This window comes from Carcharodon carcharias, chromosome 22 (assembly GCF_017639515.1).
Source record: "Carcharodon carcharias isolate sCarCar2 chromosome 22, sCarCar2.pri, whole genome shotgun sequence".
In the NCBI taxonomy this organism is placed as follows: domain Eukaryota; kingdom Metazoa; phylum Chordata; class Chondrichthyes; order Lamniformes; family Lamnidae; genus Carcharodon; species Carcharodon carcharias.
In genome coordinates, this window is record NC_054488.1 from 9,266,002 (window position 1) to 9,284,755 (window position 18,754).

The 18,754-nt window shown below is 44.8% G+C and overlaps 1 protein-coding gene across 3 annotated transcripts in view; it reads left to right on the forward strand.

Moving 5' to 3' along the window:
- b3gntl1 (UDP-GlcNAc:betaGal beta-1,3-N-acetylglucosaminyltransferase-like 1) overlaps positions 1-18,754 on the forward strand; it is a 320,936-nt gene that overhangs the window by 84,949 nt on the left and 217,233 nt on the right. Inside the window, exon 1 of one of the 3 annotated variants that reach the window (XM_041217354.1) lies at positions 6,718-6,825. The exons of the other annotated variants lie outside the window; for them this stretch is intronic. The gene's annotated coding sequence lies outside the window, so the exon portion shown is untranslated. Of the gene's footprint in view, positions 1-6,717; positions 6,826-18,754 lie in introns of those variants that run through there. 3 annotated transcript variants of the gene reach the window in all.

Below are 18,754 nucleotides of genomic sequence, written 5' to 3' on the forward strand. Positions count from 1 at the left end.
AGGACCAATTTCACCTCCAGCAACACCTATCTTCTACTGTCTATTATGATGATTGGTCCAGTACCAACACAACACACGCACACATTAAAAAATGAGCACTTACTGTTACATTCTGCTGTTCTTATGAACACCCCCTATTCAGTGATCCTATCTAAAAAGTGGCAACTTTTGAAGGATAAATCTGTGAAGCAAATGTAACACAACAGGAGAATCCATTTGTTCCACAACAGCTACTACACTAAGTACCATGAGAGCCTGGACAAACCGCTAACTCCTGGCGAACTGACTAAGGTCCTTGAGTCCTTCGAGAAGAGTAAAACTCCCGGAAGCGACGGCTTGCCGGCGGAGTTGTATTTGGCTCTGTGGGACTGGATCAGTCTAGACCTGCTAGAAGTGTACAAGAGTATGCTCCTGGCCGGCAGCATGACAGAATCCATGAGGAAAGACATCATCACCCTCATCTCCAAGCACAAAGGGGAAAGGGAGGAAATTAGAAATTGACGACCCATTTCACTGTTGAATGTGGACTATAAGATTCTGTTCAAAGTCATCGCCAATCGGGTCAAATCCGCTCTGGAATTGGTGATCCACCCTGACCAGACCTGCACTGTGCCAGGCAGGAAGATCTCTGACAGCCTCATGCTGCTCAGGGATACGATTGCCTATGTACAGGACAGGGGTGTGGATACCTGCCTCATCAGCCTGGATCAGGAGAAGGCCTTTGACAGAATATCGCACACCTACATGGTGGATGTGCTCTCCAAAATGGGGTTTGGGGAGGGAATCAGCAACTGGATCCAACTGCTCTACACTAACATCAGTAGCACAGTCTCAATCAATGGGTGGGAATCAGATAGCTTTCCGATTAAATCTGGAGTCAGGCAGGGCTGTCCTCTCTCCCCTGTCCTGTTTGTGTGTTGCATAGAACCCTTTGCTGAGTCCATCAGGAAGGATCCGGGAATAAGAGGAGTGACAATCCCAGGCAGTGGAGGCACTCAAGTCAAAGCCTCCCTGTACATGGACGATGTCGCCGTCTTCTGCTCGGATCCCCTGTCGGTGCGCAGACTGATCCACATCTGCGCCCAGTTCGAGCAGGCCTCAGGAACCAAGGTAAATCGTGGGAAAAGTGAGGCCATGTTCTTTGGGAGCTGGGCTGACCGATCCTTTGTCCAGTTCACTGTTAGGGCTGATGGCCTGAAGGTGCTGGGGATATGGTTCGGAGGAACCAGGGCACGCGTTAGAAACTGGAAGGAGCGAGTGTCTATGGTGAGAAGGAAACTGGGCATGTGGGAGCGACGCTCCCTCTCCATTGCGGGTAAGAACCTGGTCATCAGGTGTGAGGCACTTTCGCTGTTGCTGTACGTGGCGCAGGTCTGGCCCATTCCACACTCCTGCACGATGGCGATCACCCGAGCCATCTTTCGCTTTATCTGGAGGTCAAGAATGGATAGTGTCCACAGGGATGCGATTTACAAGCCTCTAGATAAGGGGGGAAAAAACATGCCCAACATCACCCTCATACTGATGGCCACCTTTGTGTGTGGCTGCATCAAGCTGTGCATAGACCCTAGGTACGCAAACACCAAGTGTCACTACATGCTGAGGTTCTACCTGTCCCCGGTGTTGTGAAGGATGGGTCTGGCCACGATGCCGTGGAACGCTCCAAGTAGTTGGACCGTGCTGTACCACCTGTCCCTCGTGGGAAAATTTATGCAGAGAAACACCTTTGACCACAAGTCCATCAGGCAGTCGTCGGCACGTAACGTCTTAGAGGCCCTGCGGGAAAAGGAGAGGGTGGAACCTGTGGGATGGTTCCCCGAGCAGACTGTCAAAGTCATTTGGCAGAATGCCTCATCGCCAGAACTTTCCAACAAGCACCAAGACGTAGCTTGGCTGGTGGTGAGAAAGGCCCTCCCTGTCAGATCCTTCCTACACGCCAGGAGTCTCACCCCCTCGGCATGTTGCCCTTGGGGTGGCTGTGGTGGGGAAGAGACCATTGTTCACCTCCTTGTGGATTGTGCCTTTGCAAAGAAGGTCTGGAGAGAGATGCAGTTGTTTTTGTCGAGGTTCATCCCGAGCAGTTCTGTGACACAGGACTCAGTGCTCTATGGGCTGTTCCCAGGGATACACACCGAGACAAACATCAACTGCAGCTGGAGGATCATCAACTTGGTGAAAGACGCTCTTTGGTCTGCCCGAAACTTGTTGGTCTTTCAGTGCAAAGAGTTGTCCCTGACCAAGTGTTGCAGACTGGCACGTTCCAAGGTCCAGGACTACGTGCTGAGGGACACACTAAAGCTTGGGGCAGCTGCCGCAAAGACCCAATGGGGAAGGGTCGCTGTGTTAAGACCTTTCTGCCATAGGGCACCAAGGGACTGGGAACTGTTGAGAGCCCCTTGGGTTGTACAGCTCACAATGAATGTATGTAGTGAACACTAATTGTATCATAATTGTATTGAAGCACCTCAGAGTGCAACATGATGTATGTTGATAACTCCAATCCCATTGCACTGCCTGACTATCTGTAATGACCATATTGAAATGACTGTAATATTCATTGATTGTATTGAAGTCCCTCGTGATCCATGTGTAAAAGTTGAATCTGATTGTACATTTTTGTGATGGTGATTTAGAAATGTTTTGTAATGTTCTTCCAGATATTTTATGAATAAAGTATATTGTTCAAAAATAAAGTACCACGACAGGATAACTCATCTGGGCCAGAAATGTAGCAACAAGAAAAATATTTTCACAGCTTTTTGATTTTTGTCTGATATTCTTCATAGATTAATAGTTGTAGATGGATCCTTCGCACTGAGAAACAAAAAAAAAAGAGGAATAGTTTAAAGGGCAATTCACTGGTCCTTCACTCCAAGGGAAACTGCCCTTGAAGGGAGAGAAAAGCAGAAAATGCTGGAAGCACTCGGAATGTCTGACAGCATCTGTGGAGAAAGAAACAGAGTTAACGTTTTGAGTCCATGTGACCTGTATGCTCTGAAGAAGAGTCAGACAGACTCAAAATGTCAACTCCGTTTAACTCTCCAAAGATGCTGTCAGACCTGCTGAGTTTTGTCCCAGCATTTTCTGTTTCTCTTCCAGACTTTGCTTTTGCCCTTGAAAGGAGTGTAAGTGAAGAGGTAGGGCTTTTCTGACCTGCTCTCCCTTTGAGCACAGCTCCCTGCCAGGAGCGCCAGGCCAGGGAAATCATCCTTTCTATCGATGTTCCCATTCATGAACAGTAATTTTTAATTATCAATAAATGAAACTAAAATTACTTAAAATTAGCATGTTGGGTTAAAAAAGTAAGTGTTGGTTAGCCAGACATATCAAGTTTTGTTTTTTATTTTCAGTATTTAATGAATTTTTTTTTAGTTATGGTAACCCTGCAGACAATGTTCAGTATTGAAATTAGTATCTGTATAGTGTAATAAAGCATGTGGCAAATACAAGTTAGCAACACTGGTCATTCAGTTCAACGGCAAAGTCTCTAAGTGAATAGCTCTGTTCCCCAATGGCTTATTTTCAATATTTCCAAGCCATGAATGGTGTATGACTTTAGAATCATCGAACGGTTGGAGAACTTGCAGGTGGCAGTGTTCTTATGCAGCTGTTGCCCTTGTCCTGCTAAAGAGCCGATGTTGGGAGGTGCTGTCAAAGAATCCTTGGTGAGTTGCTGCCATACATCTTGTAGATGGTACGCACTGCAGCCACAGTGCCTAGTGCAGAGGGTGAATGTTTAAGGTGATGGATGGGGTGCCGATTTAGCTGGCAGCTTTGTCCTGGATGGTGGCGTTGGCACGGGGCCAGGAGGAGCAATGGCCTGAGCAGCGAGAGGCAGCGGGGCCTCTATAAGGGCCAGAGGCTGGCGATCATGGACCACTGCAACGGCGAGCATTGGCCCGACCATGGGTGTATCTCAGGCAGTGCTCTCATCTAGAGATGAGCGAAAGGCAAAGCTGGAGGCCCCCTCGTAGGTCCCGGGATGCGGTTGCTCACGTCGGTCAGCTTCTCCGGGATGAGCTGCAGCTGCAAGGACTCTGGGGGGAATAATGCGGAGCTCCTGGCCTGCGTTGAGTGAACGGCTGTCCGGGTGCCATTTAAAAATGGCGGCCGAACCTTGGACCCTGTGAGGTAACTGGGGGGCTGGTGATTTCCTACCCACCCCGCCACCACATTCGCCGAGCTCCTCATGGCTGCATAATTAATGAGTTTACCAGTGGAACATCGCGCATGTTCAGCTGCCCCGCCACCCAGTGGGAATCACACTGACTTTCCTGCCAGCCACTGGACTTGGGGCAGAACATTCTGATCTGGAGCCTATGATCCCAATTTACGCTAGCGATGGAGATCAGTTTCACTCGCATTATGCCCATATATGCAAAACGGAAAATCAACTCAACACATTTCTTTAATGGGGTGTTTTTCCCCTGTTATCTAGGTAGTTAATGAACTGCTAATGAAATAATATTCTCACCGTATATCGTACATTTTCAACCCACACTTTCTGTTGTAATAGAAGAGGCATTCTGCCATTTCAAAGAGAGGTGTCAGCCAGTAGTTGGTTATGCAGTTTTGCCTTAGATATTTGGCCTTCAGGGACTTTTGATCACAATTTTGCAACAGTTATGACTGATTCCCTTGTGAATTTTGTCTCTCCCTGGCTGTAATCTCACACCACTGAGCAGAGTTGCTGTTTCTGTTCAGTGCTGCCATTGTTTTCACAATGATACAATATTCACTGTAGGAGTAGCTCTCAACTGAAACTATTAGCGTGGGTAGGAACAGTTAGAATTCAATGCAAAGCCTTGTAAATGGTAAATGAAAGATCAGTTAAGCCTGAAATGTATACAGGAGGGCCAGTTACCTTGCATCAAGCTGCAAAACTAACATCAACGATTTATTGAAATTAACTAAGATAAATAGTGAAGAAGATTAGTTTTCTTAGCCACCAGTTCTGTCGTAAGCTTCAGATGGTAATTTGGAAAGAGAGAGAATTTTTTTGCAATTAGTCATTCCTCCCAGCTATTCCATTTGGTACAAAATATGGAACACACAAGCTTTTAGTTCACCCAAAAAGGCATGTTTCATGCGGCAAGTAACAAATGTCCTAATGGTCTGAGGATTCGAAATAAAAACAGAAAATGATGGAAAGACTCAACAGGACTGGCAGCATCTGTGAAGAGGGAAACCGAGTTAATATTTTGGGCCCATTGACTCTTCGGAGCTCCGTTAACCCTGGTTCTCGCTCCACAGGTGTTGCCAAACCTGCTGAGTCTCTCCAGTATTTTCTGTTTTTATTTCAGATTTCCAGCATTCACAGTATTTTGCTTTTATTTTGGTGGTCCTGGCATTGGCATTGACATTGACGGTCCAGGTCAGACAACATACTCTGTAGAGATTCCGCCCACAGGGAAGAAGGGGTGGGGGCATATTTGTCTGTTGGCTTTATTGACCTGGCCAATATTTATCACTCAACCAGTGTTGCCAAAAATAGATGAACTGGTTATTATCACATTGAACTTGTGTGCAAACTGATTTCCTACATGACAACAGGGAATCTGCTTCAAAAGTATTTCATTGTTTGTAGCTTTTGGGATGTCCTAAGGTCATGAAAAGCGCTATATAAATGGAAGTTCTATCCTCTTGCTTTGATAATAGAGATCATAAATGGATATTCATTTACAAGTCATTTTGCTACAGTCAACAAAAAGGAATCTCTCCCCCCATCCCTGGTACTCCACTCACCGTGACAGGTTGAACAAGGAAAGGGGGAAAGTAACGATACACAGCAGATTTGTTTCTTTTCTTTTTTGCCTGTATGGTGTTCTTTTTATTTGTTCATGAGATGTGAATTGCCCTTGTTCAGAAGGCATTTAAGAGTCAAACATATTGCTGTGGGTCCAGACCAGGTAAGGCCGGCATTAAAGGACATTAGTGAACCAGATGGGTTTTTTACAACAACCTGCAATGGTTTTGCAGTCATCATCAAACTTTTAATTCCAGATTTTTATTGGATTCAAATTCCGGCATCTGCCATGTTGGCTTTCGAACCCGGTTCCCCAGAGCATTACCTTGGGTCACTGGAATACCAGTCCAGTGATGTTACCATTATGCCACTACCTCCCCTGTAGCTTTGTCTACACTAACCCAGAAACACAATTTAGAGACTGTAGCTGATTGCCTGCAGTTCTCTTCAGCAGTACAGAAACTTGAAACTCTGGTTCTTGCCATGCAGATGTTTATTGGGGTGGGGAAGCTGATGGTGATTCACTGACCCACCAAGGTGAATTTGTGATAAGAGGTTGACTGTAGATTTCACCCCACTGTTGCGCATTTATTCAGTTTGGTGTCACCGGACAGATGGGAACGAGGAAGAGTCAAACCCAGAATCATTACAGCCCACTTTACGTCTGCCCAAAGTATTTAAAAGCCTGCCATTGAGATAATTTATGGGATTAAGTGACCAAATTAGAGGGGATTAAATAAATAAGGGGTGGGGGAGACTTTCTCCCATCAAAGCAAAAGCCCAGGAATTGGATTAATGGTTCTCTCCCTGGTTTTCCTGTTCACTCAGACTGTTTAATTTTGCTACAGAATTCATTTCTTCCAATTACAAGCTGTGAGCATGAGCATGTTGGGGCTGGCCCTAGCCCTAACATTTTCAGATCCACTATGCACCAGGCTGTGATTACAAGTTCCGTTTCTGCTGTTTAATACTAAAACCAGCTAGCTGCACCGGTGACAGCCACCTTGAACAAATGGGCGGAGAGCGGTGGCTAATTTGAGCATGGCTTGTGCCCTGGCACTTTATGAAAAGTATACGAGGTCAGTCATTTTAAGTTATACATTATTCCCTGCCAATGTGAGTGTGGGATGGCCAAGCCATAGACAAAATGCCAGGTGCATTTTGAGTTTTATAAATAGGAGCATAAAAGTAAAAGGGCCCACGGAAATAACAAAATGCAAAAATACTACATGGGCTCGGTATTACCCCGACCCCTGCCTTCAAAGGGTGGGAGACGATCCAAAGTGTTAAAAATTAAAAGTTGTGAAATACAAAATCAACCCACCACCTACATGTCTGCTGCCATTTTTATGGCATGTCTGGGTCCTATTTTTGGAGAGGCAGGACATGTCATTGTAATACTTAAATGAGCCCCTATGGTGCAGTTGTGAACCTGAATAAAATGTAATGGTTGCTGGATTTCCCAGGGATCGGGAAGCCAGGCAGTGAAATGGAGGCAGGAAGAATTTATGGCAGGAGGCAAGTATATTTTAGAGCAATGCTTATGAGCCAAGAAGAGCAGGAATGCTCCCTCCGGCCCTGGAAGCAAACCTTCTGTAAATCATGGCCTCCCCTCAACGCTGCATTCAGTCAACCCACACCCCCACCCCCACCCCACCATCCCCCAATTCCCCCCCACCGTCAAATCCCAGTTCTTTCCCTCCTTCATTGGCTGTGACGCCAATTCCAGATTGGAAGAATTCCAATTGTTTTTCATCCTCCCCTTTATATTGAGGATTAATGCTAGTGTTTAGAGTCATTTGTCATGAGCTTGGCAGTGTTGAATCAGTCAAATTTCAGATTTGGCAAACCACCTGAACTGAAGGGATTTCTCAAGCTGGTACCTGCCTGGAAGAAATGCAGCTTTCCTAACCCACACCCGGACAGCCCACCAATCCGGCCAGCTTCCAGCCAGGGATCAGAGTGGAAAAATGATATGAGTCCTGCATTCAACTTGTCTGGATCTCTACATCCCTGAGAATTCAGCATTCCCTCCAAAAACCACGCTCCCCACTCCCTCATCTTAAGGAACAGGGTCCATATACAGTTTCAGGCACCTGACTTGTATAAAAAAGGACATTAAAGACATAGTGAGCAAACAACATAGGTTCATGGGAAAGATGACAGGAATGGGAATCTACAGTTATGAGGAGAGAATTGAAATACTGGGACTATTTTCACAGCAGCACAGAGGTTAGAAGATGATTTAATCAACCTTTTTAAGACCTATAAAACCATAAAATGATACAGCAGAGAAGGAGGCTAATTGGCCCAGCAAGCCAGAAGGAGCTACCCAATTAGTCCTCCTGCCCTGCTCTTTCCAGTAACCTTAAATCTCTGTCCTCCAGTTACCAATCCTACTACCTTGGGAACCAGTTGCTTCTTGTTTACTCTCTCAAAATCCTTGCTGATTTTGAATGACTCTATCAAACCTCACCTTAATGTTCCCTGCCCCAAAGGAGAACAACCCCAGTTTCTCTGGTCTCTTTATGTAACTGAGTCTCTGAAGTCTCCATTCTAGTAAATCTCCTCTGCACCTCCTCTGATCATTGAAGGCATGATTCCCAGAAGTGGACACAGCACAACATTTGGGACCTAACCAATGATTTACATTTAGCATAACCCCCCTCGTCTATGCACTCTGTGGTCCTGTAATTTGCTGAGGTGCGGTCTCTGAGTGGTGAGGGCAGAGTTATGTTCAGGAAGGGCAGGTTTCTCCAAACAGTGTGGCCTTTTAACTCAAGGGCACGTTTGAAATGTTCCTATTTTCCTTCCAGCTTCCTTGCCCGACAGTGAGCCTGGTTGGCGGTGTGTCAGAAAGTGGCACACTGTGGCACAAAGCTGTAGCAGTTGGATTTGGTGGTTGTGGTTGGCGGGAGGAGAGCTCACCATGAGGGCTGAGTATAGGGGGGCTGGGGAATGGGTTGGTGATTGAAGGGAGTGGGTAGACCTTGAATGGGTGGGTTTAGGTGTTTGCAGGCATTGGGTAAAGTGTGGATGGGTGTTGGTGATCACGGGAGAGTTTGGTGCCACGTGGATAGAGGGGGTTCAACAATTACAGAGGATGGATGGAGTGTAGGGGGGGATCAGCGATTGTGGGGGTGTGGGTGGATACAGAGTGCTTTGGCTGGGATTTGGTGATTGTGGAGCAATGAGAAGGGAGTATTTGAACCTTCAGTGATCCTGGGGAGAAGCTGACATGAGGGTATGATGCAGGGCGTGGGGGTGGGGTAAGGGAAATGACAGATTGAGGGATTGGGGGGGGGGAAAGAGATGAGTGAAATCAGAGAGCAACGGTAAGCGTGGTGAGGGTGATTGCAGTGGAGGGGGGAGATTTTGGCGATGAGTAGGAGGTGTTTGGGATTTTCTGGGTACCTTATTGGACCTACAGGAAACATGCCTCTCCCTCTTGGCCCACAAGCCACACTATAAGTGGTCTTACCTAATGGACCAGCCCTTTATCACCACCTTTTACTTACCTGGTTTCCCAAGACCAGGGAGACCCAGACAACAGTTAAAAATTAGAACCTTCGTTAAAGTACAGGCATGGATTCTCCTTGGAAAATTTCAATAACCGGCTTGCCTCTTAGAATGGGTTAGCTACACATCTTTATTGAAAGTGGAAGTGGTTTGAGGTGCGCTGGGACTGGGTTTGAAATTTCTTACCAGTTTTATTTCCTGCCTGACCCAAGCCCATCTCATTTGCAAGATTGAAAATACCACCTAGTCTCTGTTCATAAAGCAAAAAAAAAATCCCATTAGCTTTATAAAAAGTTTAAATCGCACAAATAGGGAAATGGCAGTGACCTTAAGTTGATGTGTCAGTAAGGGAGGGGTGGCCGATCCAAATTTATACCAAAAATAAGGAGGTTGGGGTAAGGAGAATTTTTTTTTTACATACAGAGCTGTGACAGTCTTTTTTTAAATCAGAGATTGTTGGTTTTTTCGAGGGAAAGATCTTTTAAAGCAAAGGTAGATCCAAGCCTCTGAAGAGAGAGCAGAGCAGCAAGTTTCGTCTTGGGGATTACTACATGAAAGTACAGCAAATACCTGATGGGCTGAATGGGCTATACTGTGCTGTACATGGCAATGGTTTTGTAAGTTAGTATTTATCTTAAACAGCCATGATGGAAAGAAGAGTCACATGGATGTTCCCCAAAAAATGAGGAAGAAGATAATAGTTTAAGCTGCTGCCTCTCATAAATTCAGCATCGTTCTGCTGTTATCGTAGGTATTGCAGTACTCTCTGCTCTTTATGTACAATTTTTTGGCTTCTTTACTAACTTTTCAACTTCATCTATTATAAAAATGAGTTGTAGGGTTCATTGAGGGTCAGAGGAGATCAGGCAGCAGCAAACTTTACTCTGCTCCCATTTACACTCACTTATTGAGGCCAAAGGCAGAGTTTACTTGACTGTAGGGAATGGAGCCAATGGAGCCTAAATTCTTTTCATTTTATTGACTTGGTTTGAACAACAATCTACCCATTAAACGTGGTCAGCTGAGAGAGGAACAGCTGGGTTTATTTTACATGTAACAAAGAGGCAGTGGCCTAAGGGTTGTTCATACAATTGTACAGGACTTAACCATAACCAGAGTAACGGAGCCAAAGTGACTGGCAGAGCAGGGAATCTCTTAATTGGGAGGCAGTACACAACTTGGCTCATTTCTAGTACCATTTATTCCGATGATTGATTTCTTTTTCCTGAGGTGCAAATCATTACTGCTCAGTTCTTTTACTGTCATGATACTAACCTACTTCTGACTAAAGAAATATGCAGCATGCTGCTCCTATACCCTGTGGGTTTGCCAGCAACACTGAGTTCAGGTGGAGTAACGTACAATGCAAGACAGAATTCAAGTCTAACTCGCTTTCAAAACTGGCCTCCTGTTCCAGTGCTTTCTGGAGTCACACCTGGCCAGTCCGTTAGGAAGAACAGGACTTTCTCAATTGCTACTGGTAGAGCCAAATATCAGCTATAATCCCCATCAAGTGAATTCAGGTGCAGTTTTCAAGCAGTTAAGGAGTTACATGCAAGTGGCTTGAAATGACTTTCCCTTCTTTCTGAATGTTCATTGGTCACTATTAAGAACTGATTCCAGGCATTGGTCAGTACAGCTGATGAACCAACCATTAGGAGTTAATGAATAGTCATTGTTGGCTAGGTCTCCGATTTCCTTTCCTCCCTTTTGATGCCTTCAGTTGCTACCTTTCTAAATTATTCCAGTGAGGTTGGGAAGGCGCTATATAAGGAGGAATCTTGGGTCAAACCTGATTTTTATTCATAACAGGAGAGTCGTCCCTGACTCCCTGGTCAATATTTATCCCTCAATTAACATCACTGAAGCCATATTGTTTGGTCCCCATTACATTGCTGTTTGTGGGATCTTGCTGTGTGCCAATTGGCTGCTGTGTTTCCTACATTACAACAGTGACTGCACTTCAAAAGTACTTTATTGGATGTACAGTGCTTTTGGATGCTCTGAGGTAGTGAATTGCAAGCTTTCTGTAGACAGACCCCACGTTAGCACAGGACTTCGCCATATCACTGGGACTCTTGACAGCTTCAGCTTTTGAGGACCGAGGGGCATCCTTGAATTCTCCAACTAATGTTCCTAATATGGAATTCAACTAGTTTTCATTTAAGTTAAGCATGGTACAAATTGCTTGGCACTGATATTCAAGATAGAACATTCTACAATATTTCACAGCAGCACTATGTTACAATTATAAACTACTTCATCTTCGTGAAGTGATTTTTTTTTTATTTGTTCAGGCAAGCATTTACAGTTCAATTTGGCATCTCTCCATCGTAGAATGAGTATAACAAATTAAGCAGGAAAAGGTATTGGGACAAAAGGAAACTATAAGTTCAACAGGAACCAGAACAAGCTGAGGTGAGCCAAATTAAAAGGTGTTTCTAGTGCATTTCTCAACATGCCGGATAATGAATGATTTGAGAGGAGGAAAAGATGATGCTGCTTTTCAGAATGACTTTTGGATATGTACAGTGGATACACGCAACCCATTTTCACTTTAACCCCTTGATCTATTGTGTTTCCCTTCTTATACCTGTTGTAACCAAGCACTATCCTTTGCTAAAGTGCTCTCATAATTTGGAACTTTGCATTGTGACTTCATGCAGATACCACATCAATGGCCCTGATTTTTAGCAATGGGGTGGGGGTTGGAAGGGTGCGTGTGGCGGGAGGTGGGGTCTGCCGGAGTGGGCCAGGGAGGGTGCGAGTGAGGCCAGAAATGGCTGATGAACCCCAGCAAAGCTGAGAAAGTGGAGATCTAGCCAGTCTCAACAATAGGGCCTCATTAACGTTCTTGTCCGTTTCTCGCCCAATAGCTGTCCAAACAGCCTGACTGGCAAGCGAGAAGGAACACTGGCAGAAAGAGCCACAGGCAGGGGCCCTCAAGGACCACTCTCCTAATCAGATGGTGGAGGGGAGGGGCCTGGGATCAGGAGGACTTAAAGGAGCTCCGTGATTGAGTCCATAAATGGGAGGGAGGATCTGTATTTTCAGGAGCATCTGCAATGAGTTTCTTTTCATATTACACTTTTTAATTAACGAACTTGGTGTTTTCCACCAATGCAGCCTGCTGTCAGTGGGATTGAAACTAAGTTTCCCCACTCCATTTGCAATCCATTTAATCTTCTCCATCATTCCACAGCTCCTGTTATCTTCTCCCTATTGCCTGAAAACAACCCACCTCAGAAAAGCCTTTCCAATGTTGACATTTTTTCTTTCCTTTTGCAGTCTAGGTCCCCAGGGAATAATGGCCTGTGCGGGAATTATTGCTCGTCTTTCAGCACCTCACTGAGGAGACTTTGAGATTCCACTATGAGCAGTGAGACGGCAAAAAGCACTTTTCTCTTTGCTTGTGGGGGAGGTTGGCAATAGGGGCTGGAGGGGGGGTGAGGTGGGGGAAAGGGTGGTGGGGTGGTGGTGTGAAGCTGGTGATTGGGCCTCGCTGAGACCAAAGGCTTCATTGATAGACCTGTGGAAGGGCCCTGCTCCTGCTCCTGCTCATCCTGCTGCTGCTCCTGCTCCCGCTGATCCATAGGGAATGCTGTAAAAGGCACTTGGCTTGTGGAGCCAGCAGCTCCTGCCTCCCTTTCACTGCCGAACTTCACGATCCCTGGGAAACCTAATCAACAATAGCAAGTTCTAAATCGGGCTCCTAATTACACTGTGGAAGCCCAATTTAAATATGTGAATTGAAGTGTCCCAGCTCGCACATTAGGACGCTCAGATGCTCTGATACTCCACGCAGTGAAAAAAAAACTCATGCACAGAAGGCTGGTGTAGCATTGTGTGTATTTCACTTTTTTTAAATTGTGCCCTGACCTCCTCCTGCCCATCATGGGCTAGGCTGGGGGTAATATCAAGGCCAATGTTTCCAATAGTGAAGTTAGTTTTCTTGCAGACTCTAATGTTAACTCTGTAATCAGAGTGACCTGTTATCTTTCTGGCATCCTTCACCTATCATACCATAAACAGGTAGTGAGCTTGAGAATAAACAAATAAAAAATTTTAAGAAGTAACAAATGCACTCGGTTAAAATCACTTTTAGCGAGGAACCATGCAACCTGAGCATTGCTCTGCACTTCGTTTCACTCACAATAGCAGCAAAGAGAAATGTGCTTTTTGCAGTCTCGCTGCTCATAGTGGGATCTCACAGTCTCCTCTCAGTGAGGTGCTGAAAGACGAGCTATAATTCCTGCACGGACCATTATCCCCTGGGAATCTAGACTGCAAAAGGAAAGAAAAAATGTCAACATTGGAGAGGCTTTTCTGAGGTGGTTGTTTTCAGGCAATAGGGGAGAGATAACAGGAGCTGTGGAACACCAATGATCAAGAAGATTATATAGATTACGAATGGATTGGGGGAACTTGGTTTCAACCCCACTGACAACAGGCTGCATTGGTGGAAAATATACTAGCACATTAATTAAAGAGTGTAAAATGGCAAGACCCTCCCTCCCACTTACAGTCAAATAACCTTCCCTGTCACAACCTATCACCACCTGGGTAGCTCTAGTGCCAGTAACTTTAGCAACGTAGAGGAAAGGACAAAAATAAGGAAGAAATGATCTGTAATATAGTGTGATTAAGAAAGAAAAGCAATAATTTGCACTTATCGAGCATTGTTCACAACCTAAAGGCATTCCAAAATGCCTCCTAGCCAATGAAAATTGATCGATTCCATAAAAGCAGGGATGTAAAATTACACATGACTGCTCTTTCGAAAACCAGCTCAGGTACAATAGACCAAATGGCTGCCTCCTGTTCTGTTTGCTTCCATGATTTCATAGCTTTTGAAGTGCAGTCATTGTTGGAACATAGGGAAATGCACAGCCAAATTGCACACAGCAAGATCCCACAAATGCCAAGGAGACAAGTGACCAGATAATCCAGTTTAAATTGGATAAATACTGCCAAGGCACCAAGAGACTGACCCAGCTCCTTTTTTGAATGGTGCCATGGAATTTTTCACTTCCACCCAAGATAGCAGACTCGACTTTGGTTTAAACATCTCATCTCATCCAAAAGACATCACTTTCAACAGTGCAGCATGGAAGTATCTGCCTGGATTATGAGTTTAAGTCTCTGGAATGGGGTGACGTTGCCAACACTGAGCCAAAGTTGGCACCCAATGAAATTAACTTTAAAAAAATTTGTTGCATTCATCTTGCAAAAGCCTTTACTATCTGATAGACAAAGATAGATTATGAAGATAAAAACAAAAAAACTGCGGATGCTGGAAATCCAAAACAAAAACAAAATTACCTGGAAAAACTCAGCAGGTCTGGCAGCATCGGCGGAGAAGAAAAGAGTTGACGTTTCGAGTCCTCATGACCCTTCGACAGAACTTGAGTTCGAGTCCAAGAAAGAGTTGAAATATAAGCTGGTTTAAGGTGTGTGTGTGGGGGGCGGAGAGATAGAGAGAGAGAGAGAGAGGTGGAGTGGGGATGTGGTTGTAGGGACAAACAAGCAGTGATAGAAGCATATCATCAAAAGATGTCAACAACAATAGTACAAAAGAACACATAGGTGTTAAAGTTGGTGATATTATCTAAACGAATGTGCTAATTAAGAATGGATGGTAGGACACTCAAGGTATAGCTCTAGTGGGGGTGGGGAGAGCATAAAAGATGTAAAAAAAAATTTTAAAAAATTTTTTTTTAATGAAGATTATGAAGAGATCATTTTACTGAGAGAACTGAACTGAATTGACTGAAAATGTCATATTGGTGCAAACAGGGTCCAAGTATGCAATTTTATAAATTTTACTGAGATGTAGGCTTTCTTAGCTGAACCACCCCAGGCAAGTGTAAAATCAGCGGTGTGGGTTATTGACTGGGTCTGTATTTTGCAGTTTATAGAATATGAAACTCATGAAAGTAAATAGGTACTTCCTCACCCTGTCCATTGGCAGAGGCTCCCACGTTAAGAGAGCAGGCTTTGAAGATTCTCTTTGAAGTGATCCTGCCTGCACTGAGTCTGTGTAATTAGGCAGAAAGGACATCTCTGCTATAATCATCCCAAATAGGCACTTAAATCACACTTCACCAAGTCTCCAGGCCCCTGCCTAAGAGCGAGGGTTGATTTAAAATGGAACAAATTCCCGAAATTGCCTTCTGGTTGTTCCAGCAAGGGCTAACACAATGAAGGGCTGCAAAAGCCCCAGGAAATTATAAGAGTGGCTCAAGTCTGAGGGGTCGGCCAGCCCCATGTATCCATTGCACTTTGTGGCAAATGAAGCACAGCTAATAATCAGGCAATCTTCCTTCATTATTACCTTTCCCGAGCACATAAGAAATGCTCCCATTTGCTGTACCGAGGATGGGGCGTAAGGAAGAATTCTGCAGAGAGATGTTTCCAAACTCCTAACAATCTAGAAATAAACACAGCTGACTCCCCTTCCTGAATATAAGTTTCAGACAGCAGAACACCACCCTGTCATTAGCTAGGGTGACTCTCAGACCTGCTGCCTCAGGGAGTGACAGCATGCTGGGATACCCTGCCTGGGTCTGGATTCTCCCTCTGGTGGATTCTTGGTCCCAGTCATGTCACTGCAGAGGCCAAGCGCTTCCCCGCAAGAGAGGAATATGTCTGCATGCAGGACAGTTCTAATTCAATGAAGCTCTTTTACAGAAGCTGCAATAACCCTGGCTATTAATAGCATCTCCCCCTCTCTGCCTTTTGTTCCACATGGCCCTTGGAATGTATTACACGAGTGTCGCTGATTGAGACTTTCAACATCCTCAGAAATAGGAGTCATCATTTGAATCCTCCCCTCTGGTTAAAAAGCAAAGGGAAGCAAAAAAATGAAAAGAGAAAACATTGTGGGGCTTTGAGGAACAAGCAGAGGAGTGGGACTAATTGGATAGATCTACAAAAGATCAGTGCGGTCTGCCAGAATTGCAGTTGGTGATTTCTAATTGCAGTCTAAGTGGGGTAAACCGACCTCAGCTAGCGTCTCTGTCAGTGGCAGTTAAGATCCTGCACTACAAAGATGCTGCAGCAGTGGTTTGGTTCTGACAGTCTCGTGCTCAATCTTCCGTTAATTATTAGAAAGCGAGTGTGGTGCGGTGGCCAGAAGATCGATGCAACCAGCACACCGCAGATTTTGAACTGGCTGACATGCACTGGAAACAAACCATGGAAACAAACTGGGCCACAAGGACACTCGACTTGTGAAGGAGGTTCCCTCCAGTCAGTTAGTGGCAGCCTAACGTTTCTGGAGAACTTTTGCACAAGCATCGCTTCTGGAGAGAGATCATAAAGCATTCGAAAATATGTTGGCTTAGCAATTTTGCATGAAGTAGCAACAGAGGGAAATGCCCTCGGGTGCACTTGCAACGCCAGGTCAACAAAATAAGACCTTCCTCCCCCTTGGAAGCAGTATTATACATGCCACTAAATGTTTCAAAAATGCCATTGCTTTTCGTCATAATGAACATCTTGTGGGAGGTGTTGCGGGTTTGTTCAAGGTGCTCAGGAGAGTGTGACCTGGCCAGTATCAAGCAGGAAGCAGCGATGGCAAACGACGTTCATGTCTTTGGTTTGAAAATGGAGCTGAAACGGAAACCTGTGAATGTGGCTTTGCTGCTGCGGGTGCATCTCAGGGAAGGAAGTGGCTTGCATCTGGCTGCTCTGTTATTTGGATATCTGCCACAGTGCTGCAAACTGCTACATATTAATACTTTTTCTTGAATATTTTTTCATGGGAGGTGGGCGTCGCTGTCAGGGCCAGCAGGTGTTGCATCCTAATTGGCCTTCAGCTGAATGTTGTTGGCCTATTGCAGAGGACAGTTAAGAATCAACCACGTTGTTGTGGGTCTGGATCCACATGGAGGCCAGACCAGGTAAGGGGGGGGGGGGTGGGGGTGGGGTGGGGGGGGGGGTCAGATTTCCTTCCCTAAAGGACATTAGTGGACCAGATGGGTCTTTACAAAAACTCATGATCGTTGTCGTGGTCACCATTACTGAGACGAGCTTTGTATTCCAGATTCGGTAATTGAATTTAAATTTCACCAGCTGCTGTGGTAGGATTTGAACCAATGTCCCCAGAGCATTCGCCCCGGCCTCTGGATGACTAGTACTGTAATCTTACCACCACTAGCATTCCCGTTACCTACGCCACTATCTCCCCCGTCGAATTTACAGCGCTGAAACAGACCAATCGGCCCAACAGGTCCATTCCAGTGATTATACTCCACAAGAGCCTCCTCCCACCATTCTTAATCTAACACCAGATTCCATTCCCGCTCACTGCTTATCTAGCTTGCCCTAGTGCAGCTATGTAGATAAGATCTGTACACATAAAAGATGTAACTGAAATATTGACGCATGAACCCTTAACAAGTTCATGTCATGTTAATGTCTGCTATTTTAATGGAAACATTAAAACGTTTGAAAAACTGTCTCCACTAAAATAGCAGGAGTATTGTAGAAGCGGGAGAAGCACTTGGACTAAATAGTGCAAACCAATTTCCACGTTTATTTGTGCAATTTTACAACAACAAAAAGTCCCTGAAATGCCCTAGAACTGATAAACTGAACTCTGTTACACGAGGGGCTTGTCAGAATTTTAAAACAGCAATAGTCCAGGGCTTTACTAGAAAGTTCCATCAAAATGGTTTTGCTGATGAGCACTCCAAAGCTAACATCACCATTCCCATTGTTGTGATGCTGAAGTTAATTCCTCCCACTCCTCCACTAAGATTGCGAATAATAAAACCTATCAGTCGTTTTGGAAAATCATTGCTAGCATATTGAAGTTTTGACTCAACTGGCACAAGATGATAGTCCTGACCCGTCCTATTTTAGGTATTTGTGTTAGTGCGGTGAAGGACACAGCGGACAATGTTTTGTGCGGGGAATGTGAGGAATTTGTAGGGGAGGGAAGAGTGTGTTGTTTATTCTGCGTAACATGGCAGCCTGGAGTGGGAAGTAGCTATGCATGTGGGGAAAAAGATATACTTTGTGTTTAAAACCTAGAGGGCAACTTCTTGACTTACCAAGTGTTGTGATAGCGTGTCATACAGAGTAAAGATGCCGTGATATTTCACCCTACTGATATTACACGTGCATTTCCCAGGGCAGGATAAGGTTGTCATTAGTGGGTTAATGACTGTTTAAAAGACAGGTCAGTACAAATGTGTTAACCAGTATGCTAAAAACAGAGTGCATTAATTACCCAGCTGTGCTTACTAGGTTAAAACCATGTGGGTCTTTGGTAACATCTGGGCGGCAAAGGATTAGTGGGTTTAAGGCAACTAGTATCTTCAAAAGCAACAGGGGTGCTGCAGTGGTTCTGCCTGATTAACTGATATCAGAGCGCTGTCTCTCTCACTGGTAGATAATATGGTTTAATAAGCATTCAAAATTGAGTGCTTGTCTTGTATTTAAGCACTTCAAAAGACTATTTTCTGAAATTGGACCCAGTAA